The 25,479-nt window shown below is 33.6% G+C and overlaps 1 protein-coding gene and 1 long non-coding RNA gene across 2 annotated transcripts in view; both read left to right on the forward strand.

Moving 5' to 3' along the window:
- LOC134536501 (5-hydroxytryptamine receptor-like) overlaps positions 1-25,479 on the forward strand; it is a 1,474,690-nt gene that overhangs the window by 207,279 nt on the left and 1,241,932 nt on the right. The gene's annotated exons all lie outside the window — the stretch shown is intronic.
- On the forward strand, positions 11,077-17,149 carry LOC134536684 (uncharacterized). Its single transcript, XR_010075838.1, has 2 exons — positions 11,077-13,121; positions 15,366-17,149. It is a non-coding gene; the product is annotated as an uncharacterized LOC134536684 (long non-coding RNA).

The following is a 25,479-nucleotide window of genomic DNA, read 5'->3' on the forward strand; positions in this document are numbered from 1 at the left end:
GTCTCTTGTCTCGTCTGCTTGAAATGTGTTAAATGTTTTTAAATACTTATATAGATACTATCGACGAAGAAGACCTTGCGGTTCGGATACACTTGGCCTACAAACCCGATTTAATACATTACTTGGTCAAAATATGTGGGAATTATCGAAAAAAAAGTACCTCATAGGTAGGCTTACTGATACGTATTACCATAATTATTCAGAAGGCAGGAGTTCTTGCTTTAAGTGAGAATAATTAATTAAATGAATATTTAAGAGCATAATTTAACTTTTTTGAATTGAACAAGAATCTAACAAAGGACAGAAAACGATTGAATCAATAAATATATAAAAAGGAGTTTTTTTTAATGATTTTTTTAATCTTACCCGAAATTCTCGCTAAGTTATTACAAATTTTCAAGAATGCGGTCAATATCGCAAAATCATCTTATTGTAAAATTATAGATGAATAATTTATGCCACTTATAGGATTTTGAGAGAGTTCTATTAAGTAACAGTTTTTTTAACTGAAATTATAGTTTTTCGATCGATCAAGTATCAAAACAAGAACTGGAATCGATCGAATCAATCAGTAAATTAATAAGTGATATATTTGAGGAAATTTTAAATTTTTCCCAAATTTATAACTAATTAATTACAGATTTTTAAAAAGGCGGCAAAGATGGCCGAGAAGATGGCGAATATAAAGGTATTAAATATAATGCATTCTATTGTGTAAATATGAAACTAATTTGGCGGCAATGATTTCTAGCAGATTATGTATGCACTACGTGACACTAACGTTTCTTGTAGCAAAAAATTTAAATAAATATGGCTTGCTCCAGCAGACAAATACCAAATGGTGGCTATGATTTCATAATAAAATATGGCGGCCTTAATAAGACGACCAAATATTAAAGATATGATTTCATAATCCGAAACGGTGGACTCCAGCAAACGAAAACATGATTACGGCTGTGATGTCATAATTATCATGGCGCCCTTTAGCAGACGATAAAAAGATGGTGGACTTGACATCGTACAAGCTGCCATAATGCAGTCTTTGATGTTAGTAGTGGGAGATCAGTGTGCCTGTGGCTTTCGTGAAGGAAGGATCCATTTTGTCATTTTTTTTGCTTTCACCGGCTTTTAACCGAAGATTCCGATATTTTTTTATGTAAGGGTCTTTTTTATTATAATATAATACAAATCTAATTTAATGTATTTAATTTTTCCTAAATTTCTGATAGTAATTTTGGCTTTTAAAGATGGCAGACGTGACATCATCTAATAAAGCGTTAGTGATTTATAAATATTTTATTATTACAAAGTTTTTATAAATTTTACAATTTTTATTTTTTCAAATAATATTAATGTTTGTTTGTTGGAGCATCAATCGAAAACTACTGGACGTATTTTGATGATGTTTTTAAAATTTTAATATTTTTGTCTTACTTAGAAACTAGGTTATGTCCGAATACAGAATTCAATCCATAAGGGGGGGGGGGGGGGATAAATTAAGTATGATTTTAGGATAATTAATTATATCTCTGAAACAATTCAAGCTTAAAAAAAGATGTTGGGTACCAATAATTAACGTAAAAAAAATTTATCACAAATTTTATCTATATTTTTGTGAATTCCAACATCTAAGTGATGAAAATTTTTTACATATTTTATAAAAGTAAATAATTATGTATCCAAGTTTAATCACCCGTAATAAATGATTTTGGGTGCCAAAAAAAACCTACAAAAACTTCGAACCAAATTATTGGTTTTTTGGAAATTCAACCCTTTAGCCGTGAAAAAGTGGTAAAAATAATTTTAAAGATTAAAAATTTTATCTCAGAATTCAATTAAATTTACTTAATGATAATGGGTACCAATAAAACACACGAAAAATACCAACAAAAATGTATGCATTTTGAAAAAATTATCAAATGAGTGAAAAATAAGTAAATATGTTTTTAAGAATATTATTTTAATCTGATAGTGAGAGCTTAATTAAGCGTAATAAATGATTTTGTGTACAATAATAAACATACGAATACTACTAACAACAATTTTAATATTTTGCGAAATTTAATCCTTAAGGTATTGCACCCACGCGTGTTTTAACAGGGTTTCTATAATATTATAGGCCCCTTCTGGGAGGGGTGCTCTCAGAATAATTATTCTGATTGCCGTAACAAAAGGGATAAACAACAGTGCTATAACAAGTAAACGAGGGGTTTTCAAAAAACGATTGTTACCAGAACAATTTATTAAATAGTTTATCCAGGGCGATCAACAACTGGAATTTCACATTAACATGCTTTCCAAGTGGAAATTATTAACAAGAGCACACTCCATCATGATCTCAAGTATGTGTAATGTTATTTTTATTTTATTAACACGTTACTGTCCCTCGTCATTAAATATGTTCCTTTATCAATGCATATTAGAAATTCACACTAAATATTGAGGGTTACAAATTTGACACACGCGGCAGAAAGCCCCATATTACACAAAGTGAGCCATCTTAAATGATTCTCAAGGCACAAACATACAAAAGTGGTTAACACGCCGTACATCATAAATTTGCAGTCTAAATAGTTATAAAAAAAAGGAAAGACTTGGTAAAGAACAAACAGAGAATGTGCGCACATTAATTACACAAAGAACAAAAATGATAAGCTTCGCTGCCAACGCTGGGACTAACATTCCTATCCTAGCGGGTAAATTATAGAGCCCCCACGAAAATTGTCTCGCAGTGCGCGAACCACAAATACATCTCGCGAGCCAAGGTTGACTAAAGGAGGAAAAATTCTAAGAATTACTCAAAACAGAATTTAGAAGGTGGCAGCCGAGACAATGATTTTAAAAAAAAAACTAGTAAAGAAAATTTAGAAAATTTACGTTAATAAACGGGGGCGGCCACCGTGCCCCATCAGAAATCACTCAAAGTCAATATCAACCGTACCTTATCAGCGAGAGCAAAATTAAGTTGATCGGTCGGAGTCCCAGCGTCGAAACAGAAAGAGGAAGGGGGAACAAGCTAAAAACTACCCAGGTGGCACTAGCGTCGTCGACCGCCGACCGAAGAAACGAAAAGAGTGGAGCGGGAGGGGAGGGTTTTCAAGCAAAAATGGGGGGAAAGAGAGGGAGGGAAGGCCGTGTGCACGGGCGCCCATGCCGCCCGTTACAGTATGAAAAAGAAGAAAGTATGGTTTTAAGATTAATAATCATACCTCCAAATTTATAAAATTGCAGTAAGTGATATTTGTTCCCAAAAATAAAGAAACAACTACTTACCAATATTTTTTTATATTTTATGAAATTCAACTTTCATTAATTTAAAAATTGTTAAGTATTTTTTTGATTGGTAATTATCTGTCCGAATTAAATTACTAAGAATTGTAAATAAATGATAAAAAAATATACTTAAAATTATTATTTTACTTAATTGCAAGATTCATCCTTTAAGAGGTGTAAAGGGATAACGTAAGGATTAAGGGAAATATATATATTTTTTAATTTACTTAATTTATGTATTAGAAGTTTAGAATAAATCTTAAGCACATAGAGTTACGAATTGTGTTTTCTTCTATTTTTTAGGATTTAGTGTTTTAAGGGTGGGAAAATGTGGCAAGTTATGTTTTATCATAAAAATTTCTTAGCTCCATAACAAATAAACCCGGATTTAATAAATTTGGCGCAAATAACGTAAATATATAAATGTTCACAGTACTTTACCTCTTTTTTCGATATTCGACCCTAAAGGCAGTGAAATGGGGGCACGTAATTTTTATAGTAGTAAATAATATATCCAAGGAAATTAAGAAGAAGCGACTAAGCAAGAATAAGTTAAACATTATTATTTTATATTGGTTTTAACCTTTAGCAGTGTTCTATATTCGACAGTAAAGGGGTTAAAAGGTAGTTTATTATTTATTGAAAAAGTTTGCTTCTCTGAAGATTATCAAGTTGGATTTAAGTTATTTGGTATTATTTATAGACGTGCAATATCTACCAACTCTTTCTTACAACATGCCCAAATTCTACTTTTAAAAAGGTGAAATTTTAAAAATTGTGTATGAACATTTAAAAATACAATATACTCTCATCATTTAAGAATAGGAAATGTTTAACGAACATAACATAACCTACATTCACTTATTCAACATTTTCCAAAATATCCCTTCTTTATTTGCTACAGGGGTAAGTAAGTATTATCTAAAAAATTAACATGTTAAAAATATATTGCAAAATTAATTTTAATTAAATATATACACAATTTTATTATAATTGTTTTGGAGTTCACATCTGCGGCTTAAAGGAATAAAATAATTAATATTAAGTTTTGGTTTGGTAAATAGAAATGGCTATTTTTTTTTTTTAGTTCTTAATGTTTAAATTGGCATCCCTGTGGGAAAAGAGGTGATGGGTAAATAATTTAGGGATTTTGTTGAAGTAATACTCTTCAGTTAACTAAGAGTCATCTGATATGTTGTATAGTAAATTTTATATCTGTATTTTTATATTTAAAATAAATATGTGATTGTATCAAATTCCTTAAATAATAGGAAGTATTTGTAATAAGATGAAATTATTTAATAATTCTAAAATATATCTAACCATTATAAATGTAAGATTCGTAAACGATGGTATAAACTGTTTTGAAATAATTAATTAAGGTGCAAATTTAATTTTTTTTTATTTTTGTACCTCATGAAATGCAAACGTGTGATTTCATCAAGGTAAAATAACTCTTAGAACACACCGAAAAAGTAGTTTTAAAATCAAATAGTTTATTAATCGCAAAATTGTCCGTCTTAAAGGGTTATATTATGAAATAAATTTTTTATGCATCTAATAATTTATTTAGTCTATTTATTCAGTAAAAATGTTTAGAAAAAAAAATATTTTTATTAGTAAGATTTTAGCAATATAAAAACAAATTCAGAACGAAGTGGTGGGTTAATAGCTAGTTAAAATTATTTTGTCTTAAATTATTTTGTACGTATTATTTTTAATAATGAAACACCAATATTTAAGTTGCCCATTTAAAAAATATATATAAAATAAATATTGTCTATATAGTTCTCCTTTTCACTAACAAATGTCGCTTTATTTAATGTCAGAGTGAAAGTTTAAACTAAAAAAAATCAGATATATTCTAAATATTATCTAGCGTAATCACAAAAGATAAAAAATAAATTAACGAATACGTATCTTAAACTTAATTTGTAAAAGTTATCACTTTCGAATTCATGAATTAGAATGCTCTCTCATGGTCGTAAGCGAATAAGAGCTTCGCTAGGCCGAAGAAGGAAAAAAACTCGTCTGGTGTATTCTGTATTAAAGAAAGTGTCTCTCAACTGTACATAATAAGAGAAAACGACAATGAAAAGCATTTTAATTTCTTTCTACGACATGAAAATATCATAAGTGCTGGATAAGTTACATTAATCTATGAAGTAACCAAATCCTGCTGTAAATCCCATATCAAACAAAACAACATTTTTATGAAATATTTTTAGCTCAGCGACAACTGGAGCACAAGGAAAAAACATCAAATTTCTGTTGTATGTTTTAATTTGTGTTATACTTCCATATATTTACACTTACTATTTATCAGCTACATATGAATTCATGTGAATATTTTTATTATAATTATTAATGCTAAACATATAGGCCTATATATAATAGGTACTTATTTTTGGCAACCAAAATAATATAAATATATCACATAAAATTTATTATTAAAAATTAGTTTAAATAATTCTTCTATAAAAAACGTGATATTTTTACATTGTAATCGGAGATGATGGTACCTCAACAACTGCAAATCGCACCTTAACCTAGGTCCCTGTAACAGATTTCCATAAACCAAAGTACTTATAAGTGTTACGCTTGCATAAATTGTCCTCTAATTGTTTTTAAAGCACGTGTAAAATGGATTTCGGTGGGAAAAATAAAAAAAGTTAGTTATTTTTACAGGAAAGCACATAGAGTCACGTTCTAACCAACAAAGAGGCGACCGTTAAAAACATTTACGTAATTCGGGGATGTTAAGAGTTGGCATTTGCCACCTCTTTATTGTCTAACCCAGTATTTAGACACTCCATTTTGAAGTAAAAATATCTACCGACTTACCTTAAGAAAGATACTACAGAACACTCAATTAAATATTTGAACAGCTTTGAGATTTTTTAAAATTATATCTTGTTTACAAATAGCTATTAATTAAAAAAGTGGGTTGTCTATTAAGTCGGTTTACGGACGATAATTTTACCTGATAACGTCATAAGAAAACATTGATGAAAAATTCCATACTTTTTAATTTAAAAAAATTATTTACAGTTTTCGCAAATATAATTAAAATAATTTATTTAAATATAATCACGAACAATTAGTTAAAAAGCTCACCTTAACCTGTTTGATATTATTGAAGATGTTCTCGCACGGTGGTTGGCCGGTTCTTGCACGCTCGGTTCAGGCGGAACGTGACAATTTTTCGTGCGTGCAGCTGGCGTTCATCAATTAATAGGTCGTTATCACATCAAAATAAGTGCATTTTTTTAGGGTAAATAGAGAATTTGAGCTATTGTTTCGTGATTGTGGTGAAACTGGTCCGATGAAGTTAAAAAATAACAATTGTTTTAATATCCCAAGGTAGGGCGCCCTTCACGTGGGGGCAGTGCACAGCCCAGTTAAAGAGCTGAAGTTACGCCCGTGGTAACGACTGCAGGTAATGTAATTCCTCCCCAGCCAACGATGCCTCATCGCGGTGCGGTTTGCTCAGGCGAGCGGGCACCGAGTATAACGAGCGAGGCGCAGGCAGCTCCGAGCAGCACGTGATACGCACCGCAGTAAACTAAGCTAATTCCTTTCTTTGGAAACGGTGCGGAGCTAGCAGCGCCCCGTAATTGCCTCTCTGAGGACCAGTTCTCCCAACAAAACAAACAGAAGTTGTCTCCAAGGAACTTAGGAGCTGCGACGTTTAGCTGGCCGCGAGATGCTCAACAGGAAGTAATTTGAGGAAAAAATATATGTTTTGTGGAGCTCCAGTTTCTCCTTTCCACATTCGGGACGTCCAATCATAACATGAGACCTCAGTTCCCGCGTACGTAAAGACAGGCGAATGAACTACGCAAGAAGCTCAACAATGCAGGAAATGCAAATTTATCAATAAAATAGTTTTCAAATACTCGTTTATAAATTACGCAAGAGACAAAAACCGCAGCCTAATTTCCACATTTGCGTTTCAGCTTGCGTTTCCGTTTTGGAGCAAAATGTCCAGGAAACCTTTAAAAACTCACGGTATTTGCATTAAATATCGCGGTATTGTTTTTATTTTTAGTAAATACCACGTTTTCACTTGTTTAATTTTAGCACACTGATAAAATATTCGTGCTTGATTAACGACCGTAATTTTCTTGTATACGTTGCCTGTTGCGTTATGGCGTCAATGTGTTCTTTGCGTGGTTTACAAAACCTACCTAAAAATTTTCCTTAAAGAAGTGAGGCCATGGTTAAAGATTTTCGTCCAACCTCCTATCCACCTTAGCCTATCATTGAGAAAAATATTAGGAACGGCAGCTGAGGTCAGAAATTTGGTCTATCATAGATAAAAACACCCTAATTTTTCCTGACTAGAAATATTTTATATTGTTTTTATTTTTTCTAACTTGTTTTTAAAATCAATTAAATTCATGATTGTGTCAGTTTGTGAGATATAGTCTATAAGAGTCTGCCCTATTCGTTTCTTCTTATTGTGTTCCATAAAATTATCGAAACTACTAGTGGTGTGGTAAAAAAAGTTTGATCGTAATATTTTCACAGTTATCATTTTGCCGGGAGCCATTTTAGCTGTCGTTCTGGTTTTTGTTGTGAGGGGACGACATTTACGGCGTTCATTAGAGGATTTGGCAGCTACACATTTCTGGTAGTGTATTATAAGTAGTCACCCGAAAGTTTTGCGTATTTTAATCACCTGAAAATTAAACTTAATAGAGTTATATTTTTACAAATATTTTCGTATATCAATTGAATGTTTTATTTGAGAGGAGACATTTAAAGCATGACAGACATGAGTATAACTCAACCGTTCAGAGGTTGTGGTTTATGTAACATAAGAACATGTAACATAATACAAGATTTTACAAAATTATTCATACGTTCATACATCAACAAGAAGTATAGTGAGTTCGTGAAATTTTTTTATTCCTTTACTATAAGCAACACAATTTAAATTTTTCATACATCCGTTATAGTCAGCTGAATAAAGTCAAAATTTTGCTGGGATTTATGAGTTGAAACTTTTGCGTTGCCATTCTAAAAAGATAGTTTACTTAAATGTTTTAATGCACTCTCAAAACTTTACAGCCAGCCACGGTTTAATTTTTTTCCATAGCTCATATGTGAAACAATAATTTGATAAAATAAAACTTTCAATTTATTTTGATATTCCATTCACGCTGCCTTTAACACAAATAAATTTAAAGGATTTGGAAGAAGGCAACAATAACTTTTATGGTGGTAACTGCCAATAATTGTGAACCCGAACATGGTGACTGCAGTATCTGCGGAAACGTCGGACTTTTCTTTAAAAATAATGCAAACTAGTTCCTTAATTTCTTGTTTGTCGGGCTGTTAGTAAGGGACGCTTTTGCACTAGTTTAAAAAAGACCCCACGAGCTCGGGCGAGTTAAAAATTTGGGTAAACTTTGTGTGATAAAACCGGAGAAGTTACTAATTCAGCTTACTGGGTAAAGCACTGCATATTATTATAGCTTTAGAGCTATTGATTTTTCTTGGAAATAGGCTAGATATGCTGCATAGCTCACTCATTAAGTTTGTAAAATAAAAATTAAAATATTACCACGATTAAAGTATGTTTATAATTTTTTATTACTTCTTGTTCAAATTTGCAATGAAAATAGTAAAGAGAATATTAATAACGAGTCAAATAGTGTGTTATAAATAATGAAATCACACAAAAATTTGTGAGTTTATTATTTACCAGATTATTATAAGTCAGTCAAAAATTATGCATGGGGATTTTGAAAATGCTATGATACATTATGTTAAACGTAATTAGCAACAATATGATTATATCTGCCGAAAATTCCTTAAGCATGGATTCGTGATGGCATTAGTTAACTTAACAGTGAACATTGGACTCCAATCTAAATGAGGTAGTTAGGCATCGATGCATTTCTGTGTGATGTACAGCTATCTAAAACATTACCAAAATATAAAATTTGAAAATCTTACCAGCCATTACCGGTATAATAAAATTGATTCCAAATAACCCTCATATTTAAGGGAACATTATACAATTTCACGTGTAAAAATTATAGGTTCGGATGGCTTGATAAAATCCGAATTATAAATTGTAAACAATTATTGGCCAGTGGGCTTTATGTGAACCCACTGAGTTTGTTGTAAACTGCCATATATAACTGAAAAAAATTCTTACAGAAATTCATATCAAATGTAACTTAAAAATTTTAACTCGAGGTTTCTTCAGTATGAAGAGGATCAGAGAGCTCATGAAAACCTCGGGTTCCTGCGGATACCGCTACTGTATTCTTACATGCTCCTCATTTGCCTATTCAGTGCGTTAGTTCTCTGTTCTTCCTGAATGTCGTAGCTTCCTGCTTTGCATAATCTGGGTGGTTCGGTGCGAGGAGGCTGTGCTCCGCCGTGGAGCTACGATACCGTTACGGTCTTTATCTCTCCGAGCCGTACCGCCACTGCTCAGGCAGCCCGGGGCCATGTTCGTAATGTCGTTCTAAACAGCACTGGGGTAGCGTCAGGTAAATGAGAGTAGAAGGGTTGTGGAACAACAATCCGCACTAGAGGAACACTTGAAAATAACGCCGTGAAGGTAAGCATTGTTTAAACCAATAACTTCCCGGTTGTTAAACTACTACAGACCAACTCAGCAGCAGGTAGAGCTACTATGTTTCAATAAACGGGAAGTGACTTACAAAATAACACATCCCAAATACACCTAAGCCTACACCCAAGGTGAGATTCAAACCTAGGACTGATCAAAAAATGTGAATAGTTAAAACTTGAAAAATTCTATTATCACAGTAAAGCTTAACGTTACGATATTATATTCAAAGTAGCATTGGCTGATGACGTTATAACGGGCGACTGCAACAGCAAGAATTATTGCTTCCTTATGCATAGCTTTCTTTAAATATTTTGTTGTGTAATAACTAAGCGCTACAAATTCTTTAAAGTTTACAATTTACTGTAAGTATTGTTTCAATATAGAACATATTTTAAACAATTTGTAAATGATTCTACTTGCATTGATAAATCTTTTTGCTGACAGAAATAAATATAATATTTGTAGTAAATGAACTTTTCTTCTAATCTCGTCTGTTAACATTTCAAAAACCTTTTTTATGACAAAAGTCTTAAAAGACATAAAATCGTATTAAATAACAGTAAAAATGTTTTGGTCATATAAAGTTATTTAACACATATATTAGTCTTTGTTAACTTCCCTTAAAAGTAGGTATATTTTTTATTTATTTTGCTAAGCTATCTTACCACGCTTATATATTTATTTAATACAAAGATTAAAATATTTCCCTAATTATTCATTTTGCAATGGTTTGCATGAAAAAATAAAATTTCAATTGAATTGACACAAGCAATTATTTTATATATGAAATAAACAATAAAAATTTAGATTAAATTAGCATTGTGATACATAAAAATTATTTTCGTTTAAAATAAAACATAGTAATTATTATGTGAAAGGACTGATTTTTGCTTAAACATGTGGTAAATTGTCACTGTACGTGTGTTTAAAAATCTCTTTCGGCACAGCTTACAGGCGTAGGTATATTATAGTAACTATTCTTCAATATACAAAAAGGATCGATTAAACATTATTTGATAATATATATTTTTAATTTTTTTATCAAAATGTTTTTATTTTAAATTTTAATACCATTGTTTACTGTAAAATTTTGTCTCATGAAAAATTATTTCAGCTAAAGGTATTAGATAAATTTTATAAATTTTGCAATAAATTATAACGGATTTGATAGCATACCTACTAAAAAGTTATGATATTGTCGCGGGTTGAAATTTTGCAGGGTTGTTGAAATCAAATTTAGGGACTTTACTGACGGGACTCTGGGCTGGCTGCTCTGTTCACTCGTCAGCGCAAGTGGCGTGACCATGTAATTGGGGCACGGGGCCGGCGCGGCGCGCTGCGGGCTTGCAGAATTTTGTTTGTTTGTTTGGCCGCGCGCTGGCGCAGCCACGGGCCGCAGTTACTGGGGCGCGCTGTCGTAACAAGCCGCGCGGTGTGGCCTGCACATTGGGGTAGAGGGGGGGTAGTCTTCCCAGATGTTCTAGTTAGTTGTTTAGTAAATTTGACTTCAATAACGAGCTTTTGTTATGGTAGGCGCGGCAGGGCGCGCGAATTTAAGCGCAAGTGAGTGGTGACTTCAGGCTCACTCAGGCGGAGGCTCACTCAGGCGGAGGCTATGCGTCTCACCTGTGGTCACGAGTTGTTAGTTCGTTCGTGATGTAGGAATTCAGGCTCACTCAGGCGGAGGCTATGCGTCTCACCTGTGGTCACGAGTTGTTAGTTCGTTCGTGATGTAGGAATTCAAGCTTTCGGGCGGAAGCTATGGTCGACGCCAGAGGCCACGAGTCGTTTAATTTAAGTTAGGTCATAATGTAGTCGTCAAGCTTTCGGGCGGAGGCTATGGCCCTCGTCAGGGGTCACGCGTCATAGTTTTTAAAATGTAATGTTCGTTCGGGATTTCAAGGGCAGGAGAGGCCCCTACGTTATTTTTTTAAAGTAATCGATCAAGAAAGGCTTTTCGGAAAATGTGAGTATGGACTTATCTTTGTTTTAATTTTAAGTATTAATTATGATTTGAGGTATTCGGAAGGACTAGGGAAGTGTTTAGTGAAGTTCTCTCATTCTCTCTCTTGTAAGGTCGTTCAATCGTTAAGGAAGTAAAGAGATTATTGTTTTAAATTGTAATCCCGCTATTTAAATGTTCTTTAAAATGATGTTGAGTATTTGACTTTAAGAATAAAATAATTTTAATTAAGTATTATGTTATTTTGCAAAATCTCCTTAGTTCAGCTCTCACCAGACATCCTGTACGGGATGACGAACCTATGATCCTAGGTACAGTAAAGTATTTTATGAAGTTAAGACTAGTTGATGCCAAGCGAGTTGTTTCTATGTAAAGAGCTACGATTCTCTCCCCCCTCTGAAAGTGGATCGTGACAGAAATGGCGGTGGCACCGGCTAGGTGCACGTGACAGAAATGGTAGAGTTCGCCGGATAGGTTCTATTTCTGGAGAGAGAGAGAGGTAGATTTTTATGTTTATTATTAAGTTAGTTTCAGCTTCTGATAGCAGGTTATTAAGAGTTTACTTGAGGAGAGGATTACGGAATTTAATCTAAGTGGAGGAAGTCTTTGAGATTTTTTTTTGACGTAACAGATGTTTATTTGAGTATACTTGTAAGGATAAAGTTTATAGTGATAAGTTGTTTTAAGTCGTTGAGTTTATCAGGGATTTTTACGTGAGGAGAATACGTTATAATTTAAATGATTAATAGAGATAATGCAAGTGGTTTAATTTAATTGAAATTAATTTTAAGATTGTAGGTTAAGAGAGTTAAAATTTAAAATAAAGTTTTTTTCGTAAATAGGAATTATTTTCAAGTGAAGTTTGTTTTGTTGTCGTGCGCGTAGGAGACGAGACGTACGAATTAAATCAGTCGAGGGAAGGATAAACGTTAGAAAGGAATTAAAAAGAAAACGAGAGTTTATGTAAAAGAGAGTTATAGAATTTATAGTGATGTTTTGTTTTAATTAGAAAAATGTTGAGAGTTGTTTCAGAACGACACGTCAGTGGACGTGGCAGAATGAACACGTGACGGGGAGGTGCTGAGACCTAGCGGAGAACGGAGGAACCGCAAGCGAGGGTTGGCGCACCTGATGGAATTCGGTGACGTCACGGGCTCATACGGAGACGTGGACAGGCCGTGACCTTGTTTTGATCAGCTGTACGGTAACTTAGCGATAAGAAAATAGACTATTGGTTAAATACATTTAAATTTAAGTGTGTTTTAGGAGAAGAGGAACTTTCAGTATGTAAGTAATTTAATTTAAGAAGTGTATGATGTATAGGCTAGAAGTGTTTCGTTGTAAGTTGTTTATGTTTTTGTTAGTTAAATTCTACCTCGGTTTTAAAAATATTTTTTTGGGATTTGTAAACATTATTAAGGAGGTACACTATAAAATCGATAAGCATTGAGAAAACTGGGAAGGCTAGATTTTGTGTGTAGAGGGAATTTACTCCAAAAGAACAGAGAGACAAAATTAATGTTTTCATTAGGGCGAGGGACCCTAAGGTGAGGCGTTGTGTCCCTGGGAAGAAAGGGAATTGTAGCGCAGACCATAGGAGATGGGCTGACTACGGAATTAAGGGTCAGGAGAATCCTGAGAGTTGTGAGTAGTTTGGGGCAGGAGTTCCCCATGGTAGTACCGAAGTGGCTATCCTGTATGGGATAGGGTACCATTTCAATGAAGTTTGTTGGTGGGGTTAGAGTCCCTTGCTGTGTAGTGGGCCTATAGCAGATAGGCACTACAGTGAAATTTTTGGTTATTTTGTGAGGTAAATTCCCTGGAGGTTAAGTAAGATTGGATTCAGTTAGGAAGGAGGGAAATGAGAAACATTGCTGTAGAGAGTTAGTGTACTTGCCTAATGTGAAATTGAATTTTACTAAATTAATTTAGGAGAAAGTTTTGTTCGGTAAATAAATAATAATGGAAGATAGCTAGATAATTAATTAATTTTTTTTGAGTAAGGTGTTTTAAGTAATGAAATAAAATAAGGTGAAGTAATTTGAATAATTGGGGAGGAGTTTCTTTAAGAGTTTAGATAATTGTTTTTGAATTTATTGAGATATTCAGCCAGTGAAGTTTGAGTGTGAGAGATACAGTGAGATTTTAAGGAAATCGGTTGTTTATTAATTAGGACAAATGAGATTTTATGATTAAGAGTCAGTAAGCATAGTTAAAATTTACGACATGATATTTGTTGACAGTTTACAGTTATTAAGGAGAAAACAGAGTAATCTATTTATTTTTATTTTAATGGTTTGAAGATAAGATTATGAATTTTTTTTGGAAGTTTCTTTGCCATGTTGGAATAATTTTTTTTGATTTTTAGAATTTACAGAGAAAATTTAATTGATTTACATTAGTTTGGAAGTATGGAGGTTTAGTGTTCGATTAGCCCTAACTTGATGGTCGGATCCCAAAAGAATGCCGTAAAACCGATAGCCAATTGAGAGGAATGCGGTAGGCGCTTGTGTAGAGAGGGGTTGTGGGAAAACTCCTTGGGACTGATGGCAGATCAGGGGCCCTAAATAGTGTGTGATGCTGTAAAACCAGTGCAGAGAAAGCCTGGTATGCTTAAATTTTTGGGCACAGGTTATGTAAACCTGGGGTTCCATGGGATTTAGTCATGTTAGCTGCTGTGAGACATTAAGATTTCCAGGCTCCATAGTAAATTCAATGTAAATTTTTGTTTTCTTAAAATAATAAATTTGTTTTTAATTTTTTTGAGATATTTGATTTGTAACAGTGAATACAGACCCCGAGGAATAAGAGTTGTCATGCTGTGAGAGGAGAAGGTGGTAGGCCTAAAAGGGTACAGGCACCACAGAGGTTATGTGCATTGCATAATTTAAATATAAGGAAACTTGAGAATTTGAAATTTTGTTGTTGGGTTTGTACACCCATAAGAAGAGTATAGGCAGAATTTTTATTGTTATGAGATGTCTAATTTAATTGAAAAGAAGAAAGTTTAAAGATGCAAGGTAACATTATTATTGTAATAATTGAAAGAGATTAAGAGGTAGAGAGAAATAGGCAGTTTTTGTTTGTAAGTACTAAAGTTTACATATAGAAATTTAGTAACTAAGAATGAATAATAAGTTAAGTCTAGTGTAAAAGTTTTTTTTAAGTTTGTTAAGTTAAGAGTCACAAGTAAATTTTTTTTTAGAGAGAATGTCTTTGATAGGAAGTATTAGAAACTTATGGGAATTTTAGGGTAACATAAATAATGTAGGTAATGAATAATAAATAGATGGTAGGTCTTAAGTTAGGATTAACATTTGAAGCAGAATTTAATTAAGAAGAAGGAAAATAAATAGGCCTAATGAAAAGAACAAAAAAGGATTTTATGGTAAAGCATTTTTTTTAAGTAATAAACAATGAATAATAATGTTGTTTCAGGGTAATGTGTACTAATAATACAATTTTTTTTTTAGGACCAAAGAACAGGAATTATGTAATTTAAATTAACATGTATTTTTGAAACTGTTACAGATTCCTTAAGATGAGCTGAGCAGCAGTCCAGTTTACAAGATGACAAGAGTTCGAGAGACAAGATACAAGATCACTGAAACAAGAGCCAAGACTGAAGATTCAAGAGAAGAGAAAGCTGGCAGCCATGGACTTACAAGTGGAGATTAATAAGGTCATGTAAAGTTATATTTTTTTATGGAAGACAGTAACTGGAGTTTTTTTTTTGTTATAAACAGTCTTTACAGAACTTTTTAGGTTATAGTAATGTAATGGAACTAGTGAGTTGTGGTAGCTGTCAAAAAGAACTAATACCTTAAGTTTAATTTTTAAAGTTAATTTTCTTAATTTACAGAGGGATTAGTAGTTTTTTTTAAACCTTATTTAGGTTGGAATTTAAATACAATAGCTTATTATAAATGTGTACGAACAGTTCAAGTTCACAGTACTGATAGGTAGGTCAGATGATCTTATTGATTTTGATGATTTGTTGTTTTGAGTTGATTTTTAAGTGTTGTGAATTAGACAATGAAATAGTTCTGAAAACTTAAATTATTTCAAGCTAAGAAATAGTAAAGTTAATTGTAACTCAAAGGACACCAGAATTTAATTTTTTTTTAATTAGTAATGTTTGAAAATTTTATACTTTACAAGAAAGGTTATAAACAAACAGATCGGATGGAACAAGGATGCAGTAAATCACAATTTCATTTAGAATTATTGATTAGCTTTTGAGGTTATGAAGTAAAAGTAATTATAGTTTAAAAGTTTGAATAAAAAAAAAATGTTTTTTTTTTTATTTGTTTGAAATAGAAAGTTTAAAAGTTAATTAGTCATGATCTAGGTGGGTGATGGGGTGGGAATTGGCCACTCTTTTTCCCTATAACCTCCCTAACATGGCCTTCTATTACATCTAACAGAAGAAAAAAAAAGAAGAAAAAGAAGACTTAGTATTAGTTAGAATGTTTTTTCATGAAGATACCTGATGAACTTTTTTTTTATTGTTGGGAAGAATAGTAGCAAGATTAATCAGATGTTTTACTCAGAAGAAGAAGAAGAAGAAGATAAAGCAGTTTTATGACTCGACAAGCCAGAGATTGGTGTTTCCCCTCTGCGCTTCTATTGACTACGTTGTTTACTCTCATGGGATAGCTGGTTCGGCACCATGGAGAGAGATTGGTGGGCATTGTGGTTGCCCCCAGAAGAAAAGAAGAGTAGAAAGGTTATGGGTGGGTCATGTGAACTGACCTTCAACCCAGTTACTTCGTGGGGACTATTTGCTGTATAGAGAAGATCAAGACTCAAGAGTTAGGGAAAATCATTGGAGGTCATGTTTCCCTTCCTTAAGTTTTTCCTATCAAATTATTTGCCTGATTAGATTATGCTAAGGGTGGGATACTTTATGTTAGCAGTTGAATTAATTAATTTTATTTTTTTTGTGTGTTTACATCCTTGCCCATCGATTGCAGTTTAGTAGTTAGTTTTGTATTTGTCAGGCGTGATGGTAATGCCTGTTGATGATGTTTCAGAATTGTAATCTGTTCGTGATGAGGATGGCACAACTCCGAAGCAGATGTGGGGAGAAGTTGTGAGCTGCCCTGGAAGCCAGTCCAGTAGCTGTTGGAGTTGAGTGGTGTTTGCTGATGGCCAGCCCAGGGAGCTACTCTTCTCGACAACACTGACTTCGAGGAGTTGCACCAACCTTCACGAGATAAGAGTTTAATTAATTGAAACACTGTAAGGACACTTAATTTTTTTTGAAGAACGAAAGAAGTATGGTAATAAACGGAAACCGAAAAAAAAAAAAATAATAATAATTATCAAGAATTTGCACATTGTTTAACGAATACTGAGAAACTAAGAACAGTAATTTAATTTGTAAAGAGAGCTTCACTAACAGAACAATTTTTTTTAGAATTGAGAACTCGAGCCTCTGAAGGTTCCTGTGAGAACAAACCAGATAAAAGTTTTACATTTAATTTTATGAATACTTGTTGTTTTAAAATAAATCTTATGCAGAATCTAGATGTATGTTCAGACAGCAAGGAACTAAGAAAATTATTATTTTTGTGAAATGAGGAATTTATAGTTATGGTTTAATGGAAAAAGACAATTTGTAATTTTGAGGTAGCTCGATGGGGCTCGAGCTCTGTGAGGGGAGGGTTATGTCGCGGGTTGAAATTTTGCAGGGTTGTTGAAATCAAATTTAGGGACTTTACTGACGGGACTCTGGGCTGGCTGCTCTGTTCACTCGTCAGCGCAAGTGGCGTGACCATGTAATTGGGGCACGGGGCCGGCGCGGCGCGCTGCGGGCTTGCAGAATTTTGTTTGTTTGTTTGGCCGCGCGCTGGCGCAGCCACGGGCCGCAGTTACTGGGGCGCGCTGTCGTAACAAGCCGCGCGGTGTGGCCTGCACATTGGGGTAGAGGGGGGGTAGTCTTCCCAGATGTTCTAGTTAGTTGTTTAGTAAATTTGACTTCAATAACGAGCTTTTGTTATGGTAGGCGCGGCAGGGCGCGCGAATTTAAGCGCAAGTGAGTGGTGACTTCAGGCTCACTCAGGCGGAGGCTCACTCAGGCGGAGGCTATGCGTCTCACCTGTGGTCACGAGTTGTTAGTTCGTTCGTGATGTAGGAATTCAGGCTCACTCAGGCGGAGGCTATGCGTCTCACCTGTGGTCACGAGTTGTTAGTTCGTTCGTGATGTAGGAATTCAAGCTTTCGGGCGGAAGCTATGGTCGACGCCAGAGGCCACGAGTCGTTTAATTTAAGTTAGGTCATAATGTAGTCGTCAAGCTTTCGGGCGGAGGCTATGGCCCTCGTCAGGGGTCACGCGTCATAGTTTTTAAAATGTAATGTTCGTTCGGGATTTCAAGGGCAGGAGAGGCCCCTACGTTATTTTTTTAAAGTAATCGATCAAGAAAGGCTTTTCGGAAAATGTGAGTATGGACTTATCTTTGTTTTAATTTTAAGTATTAATTATGATTTGAGGTATTCGGAAGGACTAGGGAAGTGTTTAGTGAAGTTCTCTCATTCTCTCTCTTGTAAGGTCGTTCAATCGTTAAGGAAGTAAAGAGATTATTGTTTTAAATTGTAATCCCGCTATTTAAATGTTCTTTAAAATGATGTTGAGTATTTGACTTTAAGAATAAAATAATTTTAATTAAGTATTATGTTATTTTGCAAAATCTCCTTAGTTCAGCTCTCACCAGACATCCTGTACGGGATGACGAACCTATGATCCTAGGTACAGTAAAGTATTTTATGAAGTTAAGACTAGTTGATGCCAAGCGAGTTGTTTCTATGTAAAGAGCTACGATTCTCTCCCCCCTCTGAAAGTGGATCGTGACAGAAATGGCGGTGGCACCGGCTAGGTGCACGTGACAATATTTTGTGTTTAAAACATTGTTATTTTAACAATTTGCAGAAATGGTTGTTTACATAAAAATTTACTTATGATAAAAGTTTTCACAATATTCGATAGTGCATTAGAAAAAAAAAGTTTAATTTTTTTTTTAATTCCAACCCCTTGCAGGAAAGGTTTGTCTTATCAAAATGTGTTCAGACAATAGTATTATTAATAAAGATTCACAAGCGATCTAAACGGATTTAATGTTGCGCTTATTCAGAGAGTTATGAATTTTCAAGTCATTTACCCCTGTTCCATACTTTGCAGCAATAGTTAGCTGTATAAAAAAAAAATGCAGACATATGTTTTAGATGATATTTTTAAAAGTTAGAAAAATTTTGAACGAATTTGATAGTGTATTTAATAAAAAGTTACTAAATTTTTGTCCTCCCACCATAGTTTTTTCTCCTACTTGCAGTGAAGGCTGATCTGACAAAAAAATTATTCAGACAAAATTTTAATTACATTCAATCGGATGTAATATTTTCGTATTATGTTCGTTATATTAATTTTCTGTTTTTAAAAAACCTTTCTTACATCCACCCATTTAGTAGAATTTTGCCCATTAAGGAAAGGTAGCGAGATTTTCCATTTTCATAATTGATGCATAAGTTTGGAAGTGATTTATGCAAAACAACGGCAGTGATCGTGTACATAAAAATTTGATATATATATAAATATTAACTGGAACGGCTTAAAAAGGAAGTCTTTCTTCGAAATCTTCCATACAATTCCACCACCTTGCTTTTTTGTAGCGAGAAAAGTAAATGAAAAGTTTATACTAAGAATATTAGTTTTATTTTTTTAATAAATTGCTTTAGATGTCATTGTGTAATTTTTTTTACGAATATTTTACATTTGTAAATTTTTATTTAGAAAAGTTACCACTTATTGTACATAATGAACAAATATTAATGTACAATTTAGAATGTAATTTACGTACATTGCTTGGAAATTATTTTCACACTTAAATGAAATCTCTTGTAAACATTTGGACATGTTTACATGTTATTTATTGTTGTATCTTAACTTTATGTGTATTTCGTTATCTTAGTAAAAGTAACTATACATTTTTATGTAATGTATGTAAATACTAAGTTGTACATGGTGCGACGACCCAGAGATATTCCATAGTTCATCAGTTGACATTGATATTTGGGATGTTATTCTTCTTTATTGAATATTTATTTGAGATGTATTGTTCCGTTTATTACTGACTTCGCATGTAGGCACTGTTAGCTATGGTCTTCGAGTATTGAATTCTCGCCAGGTTAGAAAAGAGGTTGTTTAATTCTTCCTAGCTTAGATGCTCGCTGGTTGGCCATTTCGGGAGGAACGAGGGACTTAAGTTTTGAACTGCGGAGCGAATGGACGTTCTCTGTGCGAGTGACAGTTCCTGGGTTCGGGAATTGCGCGCAGAGGACAAGAAGATATGTGGCTACCGCGTAATTAGTTATTTTTGCAAGTCTTAAGTGAAGGAAGTCTGATGCTTCGTCATACAGACTTTAGGGAGTCGCATTTCGCAATTAATTTTACTACCGCGTTGGGCGAATATCCGTCATTGTGTGTGTTGCAAGACTTCCGATCATCTTCATGCTGCAGTTCCTGTCTGCGCTGGTGAGAACTGCCCAATCTAAAGATTTTTCAGCACACCTGGAATGGCGTCAACAGTAGCTGTCATCTTCAGTATTGCTACTGGATCGTAGTTTAGACTTTCTTTCACAGCAAGACTGCTCGTATATCCTGGAAAGCTGAGGACGAGATCAGTGGTCCGAGAAGAACGGAGTTTCAACTGCCCTCCCCTGAACTAAGTCGGATTATTTCCTTACTAATAATTTATTTATTAGCTAGAGGCTCATGCAATTCAATTTAACCCTGGACATTACCGGAATTAGATATCGGTATCAATGGGTCGTCGCGCGCTAGGAAAATTTGTATAAAATTTAGAGTAATCAAAGTTTTCATTTTTTTGGTCTTATCTCCTATAATATTACTTAATTAAATTTGATGAATTTAAATGTGGTAAATTTATAAACCCGTATGATAATCCTTCTCGTTGACCTGATACTAGATCACGCCCATTCATTAACATCACAAAATAAATTAAAATTTGTAATTACAGATGACCCATATATGTGGATTGGAAAACAGTAAATTCTAATTTCAATACATTAACCACAATAAAGTGGGGTCTGAAATATAGCCTTAATTTGATACTCTTTTAAATTCAAAAATTTCAAACCTTGATTTTGAACACTAACCCGGCCTTCGGGATATAAAAGAGGCGGTGTTTATGGGGTCGCCATTAGTAACACGAGAGCCTGGCTGGTGTGGCGTGAGTGGCCAGTGTCGATAACACGTTCTCGCGCGCGAAAGTCGATAACGAACTTACTTCGACTCCCCACTCCTCAGAACCACGAGCCTTAGGGACAAAAACTGTGGTAAATCCACAAGTTGGCCTGTTTCCCGAACCATTCTTCAGAAACTTAATAAATATTGTGCACACTTTTGTGTATCATCTCAAACAGAAAACGTTGGCAAACGGGTGACATATCTTTGGAAAGGCAGGCCTCGCGTTTTGAAAAAAATGCATATAAACCACTTGAACCCATCAGAAGACCACCGTTTCTTTATTTTCACTGTAAAGAATCAAGACAAAAGACAAATAAGATTTTTTTACAATTTTGTTTCCTATTATTTTTATGCACCACATTTGTAAGCATACATTTGTTTATTGGTATTACTGCTTGGAATGATGCTTCGTAGCAAACGCGGCAGAGTACAAATAGAGAAGAACTGTTATTTCTACCAAATAAAAATACTATTGTGCTCATGTGGATGAAAACGTTCTGTTTCAGTCATCTTTTAAAATAAAAATAAAGACATGCAGCCCTAATCGTGCACGTTATTATTATTCTACAAACACATTTCACGATTCACATTTGTAGCGTATTAAATGTGCTCTTCCTCCAAAAATTTTGTTTCAAATTTAATTCTGATCGCTATAGTGTATATGATACAGTTAAAACACACACCTCAGTCATTATCACCTCTGCGAGATACACGTCATATCACATGTAAATGGTGTAATTTTTAAAGTCTTGGCAAGAATTCGAAGTGAATAAAGAATAAAAATATTAAAAACTATTCAATAAAACACACACACACCTTCACACCATCTTTTACCCTCGGTAACACAATGCCATTCAGAGGGCGTTACCAACCCCCTTCACAACAGCCCACTCCGCAGTACCTTCCATACTAGCCATCAAATACTCTGTCCACACAACTATACAAGCATCACACAGCTCAATGTCAATAGTTTGGAACACGCGCGTAATATCCCCGCCCACAGTTAAGTAATAACTATCTATTTACATAAACACTGAATCATAACAATTTAAAATAATTATAAAATAATCATTAACAATGAAATTAAACTAATATAGTAAAGCCTTCATATTATATTGAAAAATTAAATGTTATGAGCGAAAAAAACCTTCAGTTTTTTCAAATAGTTAGTTGGAATAATGTATTAAAACTTTTTTGATATAATATTTAAATTGAATTTAAATGTTAATAATATCAATAAAATATAGCACTATCCGACTAATACTAGCACAAAACTGAATCTTAAAATGACCTACTCAAATTGTTGGAAACTTGATTTTTATAGTTAAAATATTAAATTAGAATAAATTACTTGGTTTTAAATTTTTTTATAGATGTTTTAATATTAATTAACATTTAATAACTATGCGGCCTAATCATGGTAAAAAAAATTGAAGGACTTTGTGTTGACTTTAAAACGTATCTATTATTTATGGTAATCTTTGAAAATAAGTATGCTTAGTAAATATTATAATTAAGAACTCAAATAAGAAATAATTCAAAAATTTAACACATAGTTAAACACTTTGTTAAAACAAATTTATTATGTTATTTAAACACTCCCCAATTTGAATTATAATTTTTTTTTGGAAAAAAATATTCAGCCTTTGTTATCTTTCATGCGTAAATCTCCCAAATGTCTTTAAAATAACCTTGATTGAGCTAAATATCTCTTCCACATTCTATGCTTGCCCTATTTTGTATAATTAATTTAATAAACCGTGGTCCGAAAATCAAAATAAAAAAAAAATTGCATTTATATGCACTTAATAAAAAATCCTAAAGAGAATGTAATTATTATATAAAATTTGTCAACCCTGTTGCCTAAAATTTTTATTTTAAAATTATTAACAATATTTATTTATAATAATATAAGGAATTTAAAATAACAACAAACAACGGAATGTTGAAAAGTAACAGTTAATTATTTCTGAAATAAGTCCTTTTAGTTAAAGCAATAATTTTTTGTTTGGTCATACTTTTACCAAAGTCCGTTAATAAATAGTAACAATTTGATTATTCAGAATACATTTTTTCAACCCCTGAAATATTTTATAAATAGTTGAGGGTGAAAAAATATTTGATAAGAATATTATTTTAATAAAGATGTAATAAATTACTATAAAATATCACTAAAATATTTCCCATTTCATGATGAAATTAATTTCGCTTAATGTCATCAAATTCTTCCCAAAGCCAGTACGCGATGATCTTTACAAATTATGTTTGATAATTGTAAGCGCTACGACAAACATCTCCTGTAGGAAGTGGCCACTGCCTCTGAATAACAGTTTCCTCTGTCTCATTCGAGCACTTCAATCTGTCTTATATTATATATCACTGTCCCTTTCTCTCGCTCTCTATCTCTGTGCCAGCCGTTGCCAAAACAGCTTTCTCATTAAAGCCGGACAGCTGCTGTGTGCCTTCGCGCCGGCTGTTAATTAAAACGCAAACCCAACTCGCAGTTGCCAGTTGCATATAGTTCCACGTCTGAAGCATTATTGCGTATGTATTACGTGTTATTTTCGCTGTTCGGAAAGCGCAATGTTTACACAACCTCGAATACACTCGCGTTATTTTAATTAACTCGTTGTGTGGTATAATTAGGGATAAAGTATTTTGGCGTGTATTTATCACAAATCTTCATGTTTTTTTGGAAAAAAAATATTTAAATTTATAGGAGTTTTATGTTTACGACTTCTGTAAGATTTCCGCCGCCCTTGGCAATCCAGTCGCGGCGTATATTGTATATTTAGAAAGAGTGTCGTGCCAAGAAACCTTGCAAACATTCCAGTTGTTAATAAAGTAAGTTACTGGTGATGTGTAAATACTTACCTTATTTTTTTGTACATATAATTATAAATAAAGATTTTAATGCTTTTAAACAACCATTCTAAGCAGAATATTTTCTAAAAAATAATGCGTATTACTGTTTACCACATGACTTGATGTAGGCTTTTGGACATACGCCATTGCTTAGCACATGTATGTCTGCAGAAGAAAACTACAAAAAAAACACAAATGACAAAAAACACAAATTAAGCAAAAATTGCTGTTGTCAGGATTTAACGCCACACAATATTCCACAACAGGAATATGGTCAACAAACAAGGACAAAACAAAGACAAATGGACTAACAGAACGAAAAAAACCCACAAATTATGAAAGCACAAAAAAATTCCGAACCCAAAAAAATTTAATTCAACAGCTGAAACGAGACAAAAAACACAGCAAAACGAAAATACGAAACAAACACAATAGTTGACTTTTCTCTGTAAATGTCGCAGTAAGGGAGTCATTCCTAGAGGACTCAGAATCAAATCCCCGGTCAACAGCAAACAGGCTCAACAAATAACCCGGAAAGCCAGCCAAAAGCTACTGAGTGAAATAATTGCCGCATATCACTGTCAAAAATCACATTTGAACAATGAAATTTCGGCACTACAGCTTGAAATTCAGCCCATCATTATTACTAAAGATTTCAATTGTATTTATCAGTCCATCACGAACCTTGTCCAAAAGAAGTCTTTACAGTGCAAAGAGAAACAAAAAGATAAATTAACCAAACTGACGAATATGGTGAATACAAAAACACATCCCACAACACAGAAAATTAACACTGTCGTTAATTCATCTTCAAGAAAGCTGTCCAATAGCGAGGAAAATGTTCTACAAAAAGGCCTCAATTTCAGCATTCCTCCACGACACATTCCTGCACTTGACATAGTTTCATCAGTTAAGAGCGCAATATACAAACTTCCTGCCGCCAAACAAGATGAATTTCGTTGGAATGTGCGTACAGCAATCACCTCAGCTGGTCCACCTAAACCAAATCTGCCACCTGATGAACTCAAGGCCTTCAAATCTCAGAAATCCGACCATACCATTGTAATCCTCCCAGCTGATAAGGGTCGTGCTACAGTCATACTTGACAAAACAGACTATGACCAAAAAATTACTGATTTGATCACCACAGATCAATATACAAAACTGGTAAAAGACCCCACAGCCAGCATTGAAAGAAAAGTGTACCAAACTCTAAAAAAACATCAGAATCACATCCCAGACAAAATTAGATCAGAACTGACGCCACACAGCAGTAAAGCACCCCACATTTACGGTCTTCCAAAAATTCATAAACCGGACATGCCTCTACGCCCGATCATCAGTTGTTGTAATGCCCCATGCCAGAAACTATCAAAATACCTCCTGAAAATTGTTGAGCCACTAGCAGGACAGACAGATACTTTTCTCAAATATTCCAATCATTTTATTTCAATAGTCCAAACACTGAAAATAGAAAACAACGATACCCTGGTGAGTTTTTATGTCCAAAGCCTC

The sequence above is a fragment of the Bacillus rossius genome, chromosome 11, assembly GCF_032445375.1.
Source record: "Bacillus rossius redtenbacheri isolate Brsri chromosome 11, Brsri_v3, whole genome shotgun sequence".
Classification (NCBI taxonomy): Eukaryota; Metazoa; Arthropoda; class Insecta; order Phasmatodea; family Bacillidae; genus Bacillus; species Bacillus rossius.